At 37.6% G+C, this 17,500-nt stretch overlaps 1 long non-coding RNA gene and 1 pseudogene across 2 annotated transcripts in view; both read left to right on the top strand.

The window, feature by feature from the left end:
* The window catches only part of LOC145498807 (uncharacterized), a 9,052-nt gene extending 3,881 nt beyond the window's left edge, over window positions 1-5,171 (top strand). Inside the window, exon 2 of the long non-coding RNA XR_014050895.1 lies at window positions 1-5,171. This exon is cut by the window's left edge and continues 1,122 nt beyond it. This is a non-coding gene — a long non-coding RNA (uncharacterized LOC145498807).
* Window positions 1-17,500, top strand: part of LOC145498415 (uncharacterized) — a 229,661-nt pseudogene that overhangs the window by 36,876 nt on the left and 175,285 nt on the right. The gene's annotated exons all lie outside the window — the stretch shown is intronic.

Raw genomic sequence — 17,500 nt, forward strand, 5'->3', positions numbered from 1 at the left:
GAGCTTGACGGCTATTAATGCAGTGTTCGACACTAACTTTCTTGCTAATTTGCCCTTTGGGCAACTAGTTCTGTTTTTGTTGGTTCCCCGTGTGTCTTTTTAGTTGCCTACCTGGTAGACTTTTGTTGCCCATTAGTGCTCATGAGAAAATTTCAACTTGCAGAAATGCTCAACTTTTTTATAAACTTGCCTTCTTGTTTTGGTGTTGCAACAGTGATTCATTGGGTGATTAATCAGTCATAGAGCACAACCCTCACAAGATTTTAAACATCCACAAACTGTGCCCACACATTTTGATGAGACTCCACTTTTCTAACAAATAGACCCAGTGAAGCACTTTTACTGGTCAAATACAATGAACCAACTGTCATGAATGAAAACACAATTCATGCCCAGAAGCACATCATTATCATTAATATTATTGTTATTATTTTTGTTGTCATCGTTGTTGTTTTTATTGCTATTTTTATTTATTATTATTGTTATTATTAATAATTGTCTTTTTAACTATATATTAAGGAATGGCAAAAAGATGGCTCAGCCTGTACCTGTAGTGCCTATTTTGTATTTGTAATCATAGATTAATAAAACTGCTTCTCTTCCTCACCAGAGATCAGTCGGGGAGTAGCTTACAATCCTGACAACAGTGCCCCATTTCTTTTTGAGTCACACCAGTAAAACTTATAGCCAAAATGTTGCCGTACCGTACAATTTGTGTGGAAAGACTTTGACACAAAAGTTCTTTTCAAATACTGTTGCAAAATGCATCTTTGAAAATTCAATGAGGTTATCAAACATTTTATAGTATTTTAAGAACTAGGGATTAATGCTTTTTATGGTTCGCAAGATCACTAATCGACTAGCCACTTTTATTTAGCAAGCTTTGGGGCAAGCTTCTCACAAAATTTGGGTTCATGGCTTGTTTTGGAAATGAGAGTCAATTGTAGAAACTTTCAGTGAATGTTAGAGTTGAGTTTACATGTCTTTGACCTTTAAGTTAATACTTCTGAACTTCTGCTCAAATGATTTCCCCAAAACTTGGGCATGGTTTGTATAAGTCAGAATAAGCTGGTTCCAGAAATTGAGTAAAAGTATGCCAGCAAAATTTTTTTTACTGGTAGTGTTGTTGTCCAAAAAATGGGGTCCAGTCAAACACCAGTAAGAATAAAAATATTCCCCCCAGTAAATAGAATTAAGTAACATTATCACCGAGTGAAACACAAAATATTTCCCAAAATTTCTTAGCCAACACTTCAAAGCCCCAAAATTTATGTTGCAAACTTTGACATGGGGTAGTGTGCCCACAATAACTGCAGCACCACCTTAAGTAATGATGAAATGGAATCAATAGAATAACCATGATAAGAATGGTGTTATCCTTTTGATACAATATTAATAACAAACAGTGGGGCTTGACTTTTCAAAATTACAGAAAAACTCAAATTGCATCTAGGGCCACCAGATCACAGTTTTCAAGCAACATACATTTAAATAGAAAGGAATTGTTAGCCAAATTAACTTTAACTAAAAATAACAGGCACTTTTTAAAAATAAAGTGGTTTGCTATTAAACAGTTAAAAAACAGTTCCTTTATATTGCTATATGTAGAAACATAAAAAATGAAAAGGGTTTGTCAAACACAACTCGATACATCACCACCACCCACATAAATTATGATACTCTCCCATGTAGATGTGGAAGGAAAACACCTTGTTTTCACTCTAAGAGGAACTGGAGTTTGCAAGCCCTGACAGCAAGCCCTGACAGTTGTTCAGATTGGTTTCTTTGGAGTTAATGACAATAAATTGATCAACACCAAATTAATTAAGAGAGCACTCGACAACCAAATTGATGGCATTTTGTTGGGTTCTTCATTAGGCCGTTGTTGTTGTTTTTTTTTATCATGACAGAACTCAAAAATGATATTGTTCGTAAAATGCTTGACAGTGGCCTTATAAATGAGTGGTTTTATGGACGTTATTTTGAAGATATGCTGTTGATGGACAAACCAAATAAATCTGACATGTTTTACAGTCAATAAATTTGAAGATGGTTTGATCCATTTCCTGGACATTTCTCTGAAAAGAACATCCATTGACATTTAAAGGAATCACACAAACACTGGACAGAATGTCTTGTTTTCTAGTCAAGTACGTTGACTTGCCAAAATTACTTGGGTTAGGCCTTGTTGCACCAGGCTTCTCGTATATGTGAAATAGACTCTCTCATTCAGAAACAAAGAACAATGATGAAAACGTTCTGTTAGGGAATGGCTTTCCTAAATCTGTGGCTTCTAATCTTGTCAGGTGTTTCAGACACAGTGGCTCGGAACCTAGAACATCTTATCCCAATAACAACAAGACTGAGTTTTAAGGATTTTAAATTCTAATGTGGGGTTTAGGACTGGCACTAGTTTTGCTAGGCTAATGATGTAATTTTGAAAGCAGATGGGAGCTCCTCTGGGGGCCTGTCCAGAATCCCCATCAATATCCCAGACCAAAAATGGCATGTGCTTTTAACTATTACTTCATCTCATGCAGGAAGGAAGTGATGTCTGAACAGTTTTCGTTGAAGTGCCTTGAAACCAGAACCAGAGTATTAACAATATTACAAACAACGCAACAAAGAAAGTACAGGATGCAAAACAGAGCACAGTGATGCAAACCCAAATGCAAGTTAATTTTGAAACCAAATTGAAAATTGCTATGTAGAGTGAGACGGGTAACTGCAATCACAACTGGTGGTTTGCTATTTGCGTGAAAAATTAGCAGACATTAAGTTGAAGGAAGTGAGTTTATAGAGAAGTCCATTTGCATCATATTAATCAAAAACTGGTTTTCTTAGTTAGGTATAGAAATACAGTATGTTAATAAGTAGTTTCTTAGAAATCGATTTTGAAATAAAAACTAGCGCTAAAAAGTCACGACGTTTCGACCTCTACGAGGTCATTTTCAAGTGAGTAAATTTTCTACAATAGCATATAGCCATAAATATGTTAAAAACAACTTATAATAGATAAAAATGTGGCGAACGCTAAAATGTGATAAAATACGTGAAAAAGTGTTAAAAATATACAATGGAAAAATAAAATAATCTTAGCAAGAATTGCTCTAAACAAATAATTGGGCGCGAATTGAATCGCACTGTTTGTTTAGCATTGGTTTCAGTTCTTTGATAAAAAAACATTTCAAAAATAAGGTAGCCAAATTTGTTCTGACACTGTCTTAAGATTCGAAAACTCTGTGCGATGTCTTCTGGCTCCATATCGTGCTGCTCTCTGAGGTGGTTTCCGATTGCCGATCCTTTGTGTTCTTCAATTCGTTGGTGTAGGTGTCGGCACGTGTAACCGACATAGCCTGCATCACACAGGCCACATTGAAATGAATACACCACGCATTGTTGACTAACAAGAGGCTGCTTGTCTTCTCTGACCTTAATTTCATCCTTGATCTTTCTACTTGTGTAAACTGGGTTAATATCTGCGTTGATCTTCCGACTGAGGTCAGCCAGCTGTTTACGTACTACGTTTGCAGATTTCTGGCCCTTGTAGGGCAACACGATTCTGACTGGGGCTTCTCTTTTATCAGCCACTCGAGTATGTGAATCCTCGGACACTTTTGATTCAATAAATCTGCGAATGATTGACTGCACAAGGTCGTCAGGATAGCACAGTCGGGAAAAGATCTCTTTAAGGCGTTCACATTCCTCGTGAAAAAACTTCCACTTTCAAATACAGTATGAATATTTATAATTTGAATTATAATAATATTACTGTTGTACTTTAGATTGTAATTCCAATGCTCTTTTTAAAAACTGATTTCAGTTTCATTAGGTAGTTTGGTGCTTTGGGCCCAAAACAGCAGCCTGAAAACGGTCCTTGTAAGTTGACAAGCGCTTGAATAGCCAGGAAGTTTCAAAAAATGGGCCCTGAAGAGGCAAAGGGCCGACTTCAGACACAACTTAAAGCGAGTTTCAATTAGTCCAGCAAATTTATTTCACTTTCCGTAGGAGGAAGGTAAATTCCTAAAGATAAACATGAAACGAATTACTACAAATAACTAACTGAAGACGGCAGAAAACTAAGAGGAAAACACAAACAGACGATAAACTAAACGGCTTACCAAAATGCTGGCAACGGGGTTCAGGAAACCAAGAAGATACAAGTGTACCGGACGATTAACTAGCACTAAACGAACATGAAAGGATAACACAAATATATACGCAACGAAATTTACATACGACGCGAGAAAAAAAGCATGCAGAATGTGAAAAAATACATTAACATACGGAACAAAAAAGGACACAAAGAAAACACGAAATAGCCGTGACAGGCCCCTTCACAGAAAGTTTCAGTTTTCCACAATATTGTTGTGTCTATTAAATCCATCTCCATATTTTTAATAGCCTGGCCAAACCATACCTGGAGGCATTAGATGATATGATCGATGAGGAGGAGGAGGAGGAGGGGTTAGAAGAAGACAAAGAAGAAGAAGAAGGACAAGAGGATCAAGAAGAACAAGTGGAAGGGCAAGAAGAACAAGACAATGATGATGAACACCTCTACAGAAAGTTCATAGAGGATGAGTTTAGTGACAGTGATAAAATCAGTATTTATTTCGTAGATTTTTTAAATTTTTATCAGGATTTCTTTAACAGATGTATTAATAAGTAATAATTAAGTAAATAGAGGATGAGTCTGAAATTGTTTTGATTGTTCTACATTTACAACAGCTTATTCAAATTAGCCCAAGCTCAAAGGCTGAAGAAAATATGTCATTACTTTTTTTTTACTAAATGAACCACAAATCACTGTGTTGCCTGTGACTAGTTTGTTGGATCTAGATTTAAGGGACAAAAGAGTGACAGAACTTTTCATCTTTGTAATAAGAACCCAGCCACAGTCGTGCCTGACTAACTGTGTCCACCTTCCTTGGTTTAAATAAGCTAATCAAAATGCATGAATGGTGAAAATATCAAGCATCATGTAACCTGTTGATCAGTCGACAACTCCACCTTTCACATTTCTTTTCATAATTTGGATTTGCCAGATTTGAATGGAAGCCACAGGAATGTTGTTGAAAACATGTCAAAAAATGATGAAAAAAAATTAGTTTGGTGGTCTGTGTTAGAAGTGCACCACTGTAAATGCAATGATAAGTATTATATTAGTATGTCCAAAAGGCATTTATCTGTCAAAAATAGAATTTCTCAAACTAATTCTAACTTTGGTTATTTTGCCTTTGTAACAATACAAATCTCAAGATTATAGTGGTTTTACAACACAGGCTAAAAACATGCCCTAAAATATAATTTTCGAAAATGTTTGGATAAAGCAACGGTTTGTATCATACGTGAGCATTGCAGATAATTCAAGCCAATTAATTCAAGGTCACAAGTCAAATTGTTTTGGTTCGCCCGTGTCTAGAAAAATCTATAAGATTCCAGTTGATAGTGATAATGGTAATTATACCTGCTCATGAAAACACCAGTTGTATAAATTCCAGTCTAGCCACAAATAAATAAAAAAAGATTTCTAATCTTCTTTGTCATAACTGAATTATGTTATTGAACTAGTATGAGGTCCGTGTTGGTAAAACATTGGTCGAGTTCTTCGCCTTGCAATGTTACGGCGAGATCCATAGACTTGTTAAAAAAAGAAATACCCATATCAGTATCCGACTTAAGTTTCATTCCATGTTCAATGCTAAATTCCTGAGGGGTGTGCCTACAAACGAGGACTAACAATAGAGCTATAAATCAATGAACATAATAAATCCCTCTAAGATTCTCTAACCGAAACAAGTGATAGGTTGAGGTATCACTGAATTCCTAATTTTCAACCTTCTGCTCTCATTTCATCGTCTCTCCCGGTTAATAACACGTACCCGTTGTAGCTAGTTCCAGCCGATCCCAGGAATGCAAATCTCATTAACAGTCAGTGCTCTCTCTGATAACCATAACAAGTACTTTTAAGGGTATCAAGTCTTATATCGGAGGTTCGGTGATATTTCTTTCTAAAAGCAAAAACTGAAATAGTGTTCAACATAACCTTGCTCAGCACGTTTGCGAAAATCTATTGGTTCCTTTCAGAGGTTTCTTTAAGAGCACTCGGCTAACCTCCAGGTACGATTTCCGTACAGCGCCATACATTAATTATGTATGCAACTATCTCAAACTATCACATTATACTCAAACAGCAATCGTGAAAAGAACGAGTCAGTCAAAAAATTGCATGCATAATTAATGTAAGGGGTGGTGCGAAAATTTTGCCAACCTCCCTGTCAAAATAAGAGAGCCCCTCTGCCAGTTTTGTCCACATAGTATAATTTCTACTGACAGAATCGCTATGATTACGATGACGACCACAAAGCGCTTTGTGGTGTATTGAATAGGCCACAAAGCGCTTTGTGGTGTTTTGAATAGGCCACAAAGCGCTTTGTGGTGTGAAAAATTGGAAAAACCAAATTATTTCAGAAAATAGCTGTGAGATATTTGCGAGTCAACGAGCCATCCAGTTTTCAATGTTAAATCCCAAAATAAAACACCACATAGCGCTTTGTGGTGTTTTGAATAGGCCACAAAGCGCTCTGTGGTGTTTTGAGTAGGCCACAAAGCGCTCTGTGGTGTTTTCAATAGGTCACAAAGTGCTCTGTGGTTTTTTGACTACTACTGCTGTTTTGTAAAGCAAAGCGAACTAGGAACAGTTAGAAAGCACTCCGGCCATAAAAATCTACTCGACAAGAAAATTTCTGTAATAAATGTTCGATGCTACAGGAGACGGCTTACCCAAAAAGGTTCAGTCAGCCTCAACAAACTTATACTGAGAAGAGGGCTTTCGCGAACCGGATTTCGTGTGAGTGACAAGATTGGGAATAGAGAAATATTGCGCAGATTGAGTGGTAGTTTTACAGCACCGAAACTAAAATTGGTTACACTGCTTCTCAGAAATTTTGTTTTGCCTCTGTAATATCATTAAACGATCTGAATAATTTGAGGATAATCAAAGCGCGGAGTTTAATATTGGCTGGCCGGGAACACGCAGTTCGCAAACCGGAGAGCAACCACTGTTTAAATCTTCGATCGAACTTTCATGTTGAATTTGACACTGAAAATACACTAAGCGGTCAATTTCCGGTAGAAATCTTGTGAGGTAAATGCTATTCTTGCAAATAGTCGCTGCATATTTACGTTCAGAGTCACTCTGGTTCAGAGTAAAGACATACAAAGTCAAATACTGCTTCCGAACGCTACCCCTCCAAAAATCAATTTTGCCCGAAGACCGAACTGCAACGGAGTTTAGTTACCAGTCTTATGCTGCGTGTTATTAGATAGAACGCATGATATGATTGGCTCTGTATATCACATTACGTCAGAGGACATGTCTGCTACATAGGACATAACTGCAACGGTACATACGATGACTGCGGAAATTCTCGGGTGCACAGTGGCTAATTTTCATTGCCAATAAACGGACCAGGGACGGGGCACAAGCCTGCTAAAATTTGCGTATCTGAATCATCCACCAGAAAGTGACGTCACATCCGGTTTAAACTGCGCAGCTCGTTTTACAAAGCGAAAAAATGGCGTTTCGATTGGGGAAGATTTTCCTCTATTTGCAAACCATCAGGTTCGTGTCCTTTCATACTGAGGATAGAAAGATGTTGCAGGCACATTTCTTCGACTTTTTAAGCAAAACTTTCGGCAAAAGAGAACAGTTAAGTATTGTTTTGAAGGAAAATAACGGAGAGCCTTTTGCCATCGAATGGCGGATTTTACACATTTACAAGACTGGTGTTGTTCCGACTTTTGGTTCTTATTGTTCGTGATTCGGTGATAACACTAAGTGCAATAGCCTATAATGTTAACAACAACCTGGATGAAGTATTGCTGGCCATAGTTTGCACTGTGCACTACGGGAACATGTTTAACAGAAGCCGTTTTTTTCTAAAAGTGAACACAGTTGAAGCTCTATCCACGAGCGTGTGGTGGAAAATCGTATACGCAAGGTTAGTATCCCATTTCCGTATCTCTTGTTGAATACCTGTTTTTCTCTGTTTTAAAAAATCTATGTTGAGAGCTAGAGTTCATTGTAAATGCGTGCTTTGGGGATATCAGATTTCCCAGAAAAGATCAACAAAGGGGTGAAGCAGTCTAGATGAGCAGAAATTACCCCCACTCTTGATAGGTACCCACTTCTGCTGTGACCGGTTGGGTGGGGGGGGGGGGGGGGGCGGGCTACTCCCTTATATATACTATATAGGTATGTGTGGCCCCAAAGGGTATGGTTTTTCAGCCATTTTGGTCATAATAGGGTATGGATTTTGGCCACTTTGGTCTTAAATAAGGTATGGGTTTTGTACTCTAGTCTTGAATTGGGTAATGTTGTTTAGGAGCTACTTTTTTCATCATTATTGATAAGACCATAAACCAAAGGCCATCAAAAATTATGTTTAGGGCAACTGTGTCAGCGGCAACGGTTGTAAATAGGTTGTCAAATTTTTGGTCAGGTCATAACTAGGGTAGGGAAAATCGCAGATTTTGGTGATCAATAGAGTAAGGGTTTTGGGAAGTGGGCCACACACCCTCACCAAATTTTTCTGGTAGTACCCTCCCCCCCCCCCCCCCCCTCCCGGGTACTGTAGAGTGGTTCATATATAAATGCTGGACAGAATTCAAATTTTATGTTGTAATTAAATAACCTGTAAATTATTATCTTCTCTCTTTCTATTCAACAATTGGACTATGACGTCAATACTTCTTTGAGGTGATAGTTTGAGGCTGTATCAACCGTATTATCACCTGATGGGAATCTTGAGTTCGGAATCCAATAATATTGTTAAGTAGAATGGCATGATTTACCATTGTTTCTCTATCAAACTTCATACTTGGGTGCAATCATACAATCTGAAATTCTCATACCTGTAGGACTTCATAATTAGTTAAATTCAACTATTTTGAGATTTTAAAGTTATGTTCTTTATCAAATTAACTCAACAAGGGATGCTGTGAGAACACAGGCCACTAGTGGTTGTTTACACAGCTTTTTTTTAGTTCTTCCAAAGATCTATTTTCAACACCTCATCTTCTGTTAATCTGGTAGGGATACAATGTAGCTCTGTAGCAACAGGACCTTTGTTCATTATTTGATCAATGTTTAAATGGCATCTACCTTCCATCTCATAAAGAAAAAATGAAAAATGGGTCTCATATGCATGTATCAAATAATTCACAAAGGTCAGTTGTGATTGCTCCATTGTGGGTGGGCTGAAAGTTCTACTGTAGCTTGGTTTGATCTTAAAGTGATTGTTTACCATTAATTCCCCGCACATTTGGCTGAATTTGACCCTGCATGGTTATTCAGTATATTGTTATTATTGATTATTGAATAATCAAATGTGCAAATATCCCTCTTTGTTTGAGTTTCCCTCAGTCATTCAATCACAGTGTGTTTTGCCGAGTTAATTTTCTCTTCTTTGTAAATTGATATTTTTGCTTTAAATTTTAAATCTAGGCATCATGTGACACTCACCATGCCAAGGGTTGTCCTGGTTAGCCGAGTCATAGTGTTTAAATAAAGAAAAGTTGTCCTGCTTGCCAGGGTGCCAAGGCGTGACATGAGCCAAGGCGAGACAACTCACCCACCCCTGTTGTCTTGTGGGCAAGACGGGCTCATGATCCTAAATGTAAACGGTTGGTTGAATTTTTCAAAGAAATAAGTGAAAAGTTAGGTTGGCCAGGGTAACCCAGGAGATGGGTTGTCTTGGGTACCCAAGACCATATAAATGGGCCTTAAGGGCCATTGTATTTTATTTCCACATTCTCTCTTCCTCTGTTAACAAGAACTTTAGAAGTGGCTATGAAACTGTTATTTCTGCACTTTTATCTTTTTGCGTTAGGTGGTAAATTTTGACTTATTTTGTGAGTGTGGCTTGCGGGGGGGGGGGGGGGGGTGGGGTGGATAGAAAATGGAATATCTCTTGTCAGCTCTGGGCCCAAGTCGTGTGTTGTCCAACTGATTATGCAAACTATACTTCCAAAATCTTTATGGGTAGGTGTTTGAGAGGATCATCTTATATGTTCATCATTACAGTGGAACCCTGCGTTATGGCCACCCAATTCACACAGCCACCTTGTTATTACGGCCACTTTATTCTGGGTCGAAATTTAAAGAACCCCTCTAATATGGCCACACTGTTAATATGGTCAGATTTTTGTGGCCCATGGGCAACTGGATTAACAGAGTTCCACTGTAATCTAAAATTGTCAGTGTTGGTTGTTTGTAAAATATTTGTACCTCACAGAGGTGAAAATGAATTTTGAGCTATTACCCACAAAACAAAATTCTTTACCCTACATTTTAGGAGTGATGTACGCAATTTACAATAGGCATCAGGTATCACTTTGATAGTGAAGTCCCATAACTCTATTCTTTGGAGATTGGTTATCCCCTATCTTTGATATTACCAAGGCTGATATCTCTATTATCATGTCATCAAAGCCATAATATTTTGATGCCTACTGTACCAAAAACAGTTTCCTTAAGCAGTTACAACGGTCCTCCTTTAGGAGACCAAAATAGTACTTTCTGCCAGGTGCTTTATAAAAGTATGACCCTTTTAGAAGCCTTCACAAAGTAATATCAGCTGCTAACAATTTTTATGCGGCTGATTTAAATTTTGTAATAATTCATACTGAACTGGCCCAGGTTTAATATACATTTTGTTGCATTTAGTTCACATATTTTCAGTTAAAGGAGAAGGTCACTCCAAAAAGCTTACTCTTTTTGTCTTCACTTATAGCAAGTGAATATTCAGCTTTTCCACTCACCAAAGTTTCAGCCTCTGAAGTACCTGCTATCCTTAAGAAATTCATCTCAAAAGAAGAGACTTTGGAGGCCGCCATTTTGCAACTGTCTTGGTAGCCAGACCGTGTTTATGTGATGTCATTCAGTGCAACTTGAAATTGGCGGGAATGAGAACCTGCAATTGACTTGCATCTTTCACAAGGTCATGCAATTATCCACTTCACTATCTTCAATGCTATCATTATGGAGTTTGGAGCATGTTTGGCTCAAAATAATATGGCTCAAGAGCAGCCATAACCCAGAGTGGTCATCAAAAGGCTTGTCGGAAGCCATTAGGACAAAATCTTTCAGAAGGAATGACATCACGAAAACACAGCTTGGCTGCTGAGTACTGTTCAAAATTTGGCAACAATATTCGAATTGTGGGTTTCTTTGGAAGTGAACACCATTAGGAAAACCTGCACTTAAGAGGTTGAAACTTCTGTGAGTAGCTAACCTTAAAGTGCAATGTTTTATTGACAAAAAATATACGTTTTTGGAGTGACCTTCTCATTTAAATACACACATTAAGACTTAACTCAGTAGCAAGGTACCTCTTGTATGACCAGTAACAGTACATTGTTTACATATGTATCCAAAAAACCAAAATATATATTGTCCAAAACTCAGTCATGTTAGTAGTGTTAGTGTCTAATGAGTACCTGCAAAGAGCTAATTTTACAATCATTCTTGCAACTCTCCTCAATGTTGTGGGAGTTTCCCACCTGCCATTTACATCATCCAGTACCCCAGACAAGTTTTGCACTATTATCCAGATACAAGGGACCATAGGCTCCTAGGGACAGTACTTTAAAAGTGCTATTATGGTGAAATTTGCAGATGTTCTCGATAATATTAGCTTAACAGTTTTGCTACCATGGCAACATACTGGGTTTCAACCTTCTCTGATATAGGCTTTTCTGGCCACCTTTGGCTTTCCATTTTGATATTTGCCAATGGTGCCTCATCTGCATGATCCAACAAGCATATTAATATGTAAGGTCGAAGTTGTGGCCTCAGGTTAGAGGGAACTGGAAAAGAGTGAGTTGCCATGGGAAAATACAGGCTGTAATTATAATTTTAATAGCCATAGGTGTGTTTCCAGTAGAACTATAAGCCTACCAACTTGATGTAATATTGGGTTGAGTGTATGACATCATCAGTAACCTCATTTGCATATTTTACACATTTTTCAAACTTAAATATCTTTGGAACTGATGCAGATATTTGCGAAAGGTTAACAGCATTTTTAATCTTTTGTGGAATTCTGTGTGACACACCTACAAATTCCGACTCAAGGGGTAAAAGTTGAATGCACGTTAAAGCATTGAGTTGAATTTATGCTGTTGGCAAAAGTTTACTGTAAGGCGTTGAAGAGAATTTTGGAGGGGAATTTGGTGAGGTTATTGAATTGACACAGGTTGGTTTAATTTGTCATTGCTTTTGTTATTATCGTCTATATTTTTGAGGCAGAGTGGTTGTTGGCAAAAGCAAAACTGGCAATGTCCTCACTGACCTGTGTTTAGGTGCTTTTAGGTTTTTGTCTCTGAACATGTAGAGTAATACACTGTCTTTACAATAGACCATATGGATATTAATAGCATAGTTATTTTAATATCCTCATGCCAAAATTATAGTAATTTTATGGCTCAATTTCTACCTCTGCTTTAATTTGTTTATACCAGTTTATTTTTTTAAACCAGTTTAATGTCATTAAAGGGGAAGGGGGAACCTGAGAACAATAATAAATTAGACCAACAAATATGAATAAATTTGCAATGATTGCTCTCATGGTCTAGTGGAGATGAAGTGGACCAAAAGGTCAGAGATCTGATGTTTGAATCTAGGTCTGGTTGTACAAAATAAAAAAAAAGATTGTATTGTAGTATGGGAGTATTATGGTAAGTTATGTTGGGGGGTTGATATGGGATCCTGGCTGTACTGTTGTAGGGTAGGAATAGCGACTGAGGGGGTGGGTGGTGTGCTTGTGATTCTTTTCAAGAACCACTCTGAAAGTGAAAACAAACTGGTTTGAAAAATTTACAGCAGAGGTAAAAATTATACATTATATCTTGTTTTTCTTAGGTGGTAAATGAGCAAATACCCACAAGAGAAATACAAACAAGAGAAGCACTTTATTTCTCTTCTTAATCAGTGTTCTTCTGAATTCCTATTGTTAAAGTAAATTACTTTTTCTGTTGAGATAACATTTTTACACTGGACTATTCCTCTGAAACCCTTACTAACAAAATGATCATTGCTAACGAAAATTATACTTTTTACGATAACTGTAGAAATTGTTGTGCGCTCATTGGCTAATTTTCATCGTCAATAAGCAGACCTGTAGGCACATAAATTTATAATTTAAGAGATGTGTCAATGAGCGAGAGTGTACAATTTGGCAATGAATTTGTTATTTTAAAAAAACAAATTGATGTCAGTTTTTCCTGTGTTTGCGGATGAGTGTTTGAGTGTATGCTATTGCCCTGTGGATCCACAGCAACTGTAACAACATTATGACCAAATTCATGATCAATAATGTTCAAGACAGATGCATGAAAAACTGACGTCAATTTGTTAAACTGAAAAAGATCCGGTTGTTGGTCTTTTTGTGACTGATGGAGGTCTCTAAAAGTTCTCAGTTGTCGTTTAAGTTTAGTCACTGACTGTCGTTTATGTTTGTATTTTCTTACTTAGGAGGTTACCTCCTGGCATATACACCCCACACTGGCATACAATCCCTTGATTTAGATGATGCTGAACCTGCTTTTCCCATTTTTAACCTACATGTAAGAGGGCCAGTGGACTTGTCCAAATGTGATTTTTTTACTGATAATGCAAATCATAATTAAGATACAAAGCCTCTCTGGTGTGATTTCTTCCTTGACAGTGAAGTGCAACCTATCAAATAGTTGCATTCTGTAAAAGGTTTACGAAAATTATAAAATATAGGAGCTCCTCTGAAAGAATAGTTTGTTGTTTTTTTTCTGTTCATTTTTTTCATTGAACATTTATGTTTTCCTAATAAGCAGTTTCTTCACAACACATTTTAAGATGATAAATAGCCATAAAATGACATTTTTATCTCTGAGATCATTTTCAAGATTAAAAAAAGTTATTTTTATATTAAAAGTAACTTTTTTTTAATCTTGAAAATGATCTCAGAGATAAAAATGCCATTTTTATGGCCATTTATCATCTTAAAATGTGTTGTGAAGAAACTGCTTATTAGGAAAATATAAAATATATATTATATTTTGTTTTCTTTGGGGGAGGGACTTTTTGAGAATTTCCCTAAAAGTATCACAAGGTATAAATGAAGGAGGGGAAAATAAAAGGGGGAGGTATTCTACATAGTTTTAAATGGGGAAGCTCCATCTCAAGGTCCAACCCCTTAATACTGAATCCCTTTTCGTAACCCTTAGAAAGAAGTTTTAAAATATCTTTTTGAACAATATATCAGAATCCCCTCATTCTGGCTAAGGAGAGTAAATGAGGGATTATCAACAACATTTTAGAACCAGAAGAAAGGAAATCCCTACAAAAAGAAAGATTTCTGTACCCTTTCATACACCTGAATTCAACTGTTCAGAAATCCCTTACCCTTTAATAGTTATATCTGAGGCCTGAAAACTTTTAAGCAGAGCTTCCCCATATATGTCATTACAAGGAGTCCTCCCACATACACAATTCAGGAACTCTTTACAAGTAGTGAGGAAGCTGACTTCAAGACTGGTTTGATCAGGCAGCTTCTTAAGTTTTTGAGTACAAACTTGTTACTCTCATTCAACTTCTAGTATGGAACCTTTTCTTTTCTGGTCTGGTTCAAGTTCACAGACACTACCAGCTAGCAATCACTTTCACACCACGAACACTAACAATATCACTCGCAGTCTGGCTGTTCTGTTCCACCGTACCATGTTTCATGGTCACTTATCACTGTCAGACATGAGTTCATAATAGCTTGTAACATTCACCAGCCTGGCAGTGTCATTGTTGCTTTTTCCTGTTCCCAGACTTCCTTTTTTGGATGGGTGTTGTGGCATGATATTTCATTACCGTTTGCAAACAGTTTGTTAAGATCGCACATTGAAAGAGTGATGAATCAAAATAATAATTGAATTCTATAAGAGAGCATTGTCAGAATTGCTAGTGTTCTCTCATTCCCTGGGACTGAAATGTCTTGATGTAACCTTGTATAGAGAAGCACATTCAAAATAAGGCAAAATGTATGAGTAACCTTTCAAAATAAGCTGCAATTAAGATAGTTAGGGATTAAAAGACAAGGAACTTGGTCAGCAAACAAGGCAAATGAAAGGAATTGAAGAAATGAAAGGTGCATGCATGCTTGACCTCATAAGATCCGGGGGGGGTGTTGAAACCTTATAGTGTCGCTGACACAACACTGTTGAAACGGAAAAATACATCAGATTATAACTGGAAAAAAAACACACGAGATACCCAAATTACTGAATCGCCCATAAGAATATCTTCCTGTTTATTTTAAGGGGTTCACGGCCTGCCTATGTTAAAGGAAGCGTTTAACAATTAAGGAATTGCCAAGGGAAAAGTTAAGATAACGTGTTCAAGGTTCTTAACCAATCGTAACAGAATTTATAACACCAGTTTGAGTTTCAAGCAAGAACATAAATTTGCGCTAGGGTCGATCGGCAAGGAAGTTCCGCCGCGTTGTGTGTGTGGGTCTATTCCTGCAGTGTGATACGATTTAATACCACCTCTATATTACTCTCGAGTGTTTGTCAAGGGTAAATTTGAAAAAATGGGCTTCTGTTAAATAGGTTCTCCCACGTCTAGAAAACTGACATTGCGCTTTTCTATTAGTGTAATGCCTACCTAAGAGAATAGGATATTTGAATTGAGTGCAACTTACCTAAAATTCATTATTTCCACGCAAACGATGACTCCTTTGGAATTCAGCGAAGAAACGACGACATTTCGTAAAAACACGCCTTCAAAACAGCGTATTTTTGAATAAATAATCGTTCTGTTCCTCAAACAAACGATATGACGAGGAAGACGACAAAATTTTGTTTATCATGGCCAAAAAAAACGTTAGAAATATCCCGCCGATTACGAAACATTGCCATTTTACTTACCGAGAGGGGTGTCTGGAAAACCCGAATAGCGAATAGTCCCGAATAGTGCGAATAGTGGCGAACAGTCGCGAAAAGTGGCGAATTGTGACGAATAGTCATCAATAGCCACCGCTTTAGATCTAATATCCAGCGTTTATTAATTATCCAAATAAGCAACAGAATTTCAGTGAATTTATTACCTTTTCTTCTCCGGACTCAGACTAGTAGGCTGTCTATCGCCGACATTAAGAAAACAGAAAACACAAGGATAACCTAATTTATAACATAACTAAAGCTAAGCGCGCGCTGTGATTGGTTAATTTAGCGTCTACTATTTGCCCATGGGTGCTGCTGACGTGTGCTAATGTTTACAAAGCAAATCTTTTGACAGACATTGTTTCCAAAGTAATGGCCGACGTCCTTCTGCCAGAAATGCGAAACTGTCTTCAAAGTTGTCTGAATATGAAACTTTATCGAGTTACTGGTGTGCAGTCGGTTGTCATGAATGAATTTTCGCGCGCTTGTTTTCTCTTGTCATGTAAGACTACACGAACATTTTTTTGTGATGTAGCTCAATAAAAGGACTTCTGTTGTTCCAATGACTCAATGTTATGTTTTAAAACAAATGGTAAACGCCATAGCGTGCACTATTGAGTTATGGATACACTTGGGAGGTTTGCTAAGCACTCAAGAAGCTAGAGTCGCACGAGGCTATCGCCTCGTGCGACTCTTACGCTTCTTTCGTGCTTAGCAACCTCCCGCGTCCATCCATAACTCAATAGTGCGCGCTACGGCCTTTACCATTTGTTAAAAAGAGTCAAAAGACGTATTTACGCTTTTGCAGCGGTTAAAACAGAAGAAATTACGTTTAGAAACACCTTTTGTCCTGATAAGCGTCTGTGCTTTTTAGCGGAAAAATCCCATCCTAAGTTGCTATGAGGTTGACTGCGCGATACTGGGTACCCTATTTGTTACTATTTGCCACTATTTCCCACTATTCGCCACTATTCGCCACTATTCGAGACTGTTCGCCACTATTCGCACTATTCGCACTATTCGCTATTCGGGTTTTCCAGACACCCTACTGAGAGAACGATTATGTCGCATTCAAATTTGATTTTGCCGCTCAGCCCACTTTTTACCGGATGTGACGTCACTTTTTGGTGGATGATCCAAACACAAAAAAAGTGCCAGGCGTCGCAGAGTGTCCTCCCCCGCCCCTGAAGCGGACAGACACTTGAAATTTGAATTTATAATTTATGCGATGCGTCAACGATTAAGAGCGGACAATTAATTATTGTAAAAAACAAATTGATGTCAGTTTTTCATGCCTCTGTGCTGTTATTGACAATGAATGTCGTCATAACATTTACCTAGAGGATGCATAGCTACTTTGACAATGTTATGACGAAATTCATGATCAATAACAGGACAGACGCATGAAAAACTGAGCGTTAGATTTCTTTGGGAGGAGCGTTGCGTGACATCCCAAAAAACGGCTGCGAAGGAGACTACGCTAATGGTAGTATTGACTTTGTTCTGACATGCTTAGTTACCAGGC

Source organism: Orbicella franksi, chromosome 9 (assembly GCF_964199315.1).
Source record: "Orbicella franksi chromosome 9, jaOrbFran1.1, whole genome shotgun sequence".
Classification (NCBI taxonomy): domain Eukaryota; kingdom Metazoa; phylum Cnidaria; class Anthozoa; order Scleractinia; family Merulinidae; genus Orbicella; species Orbicella franksi.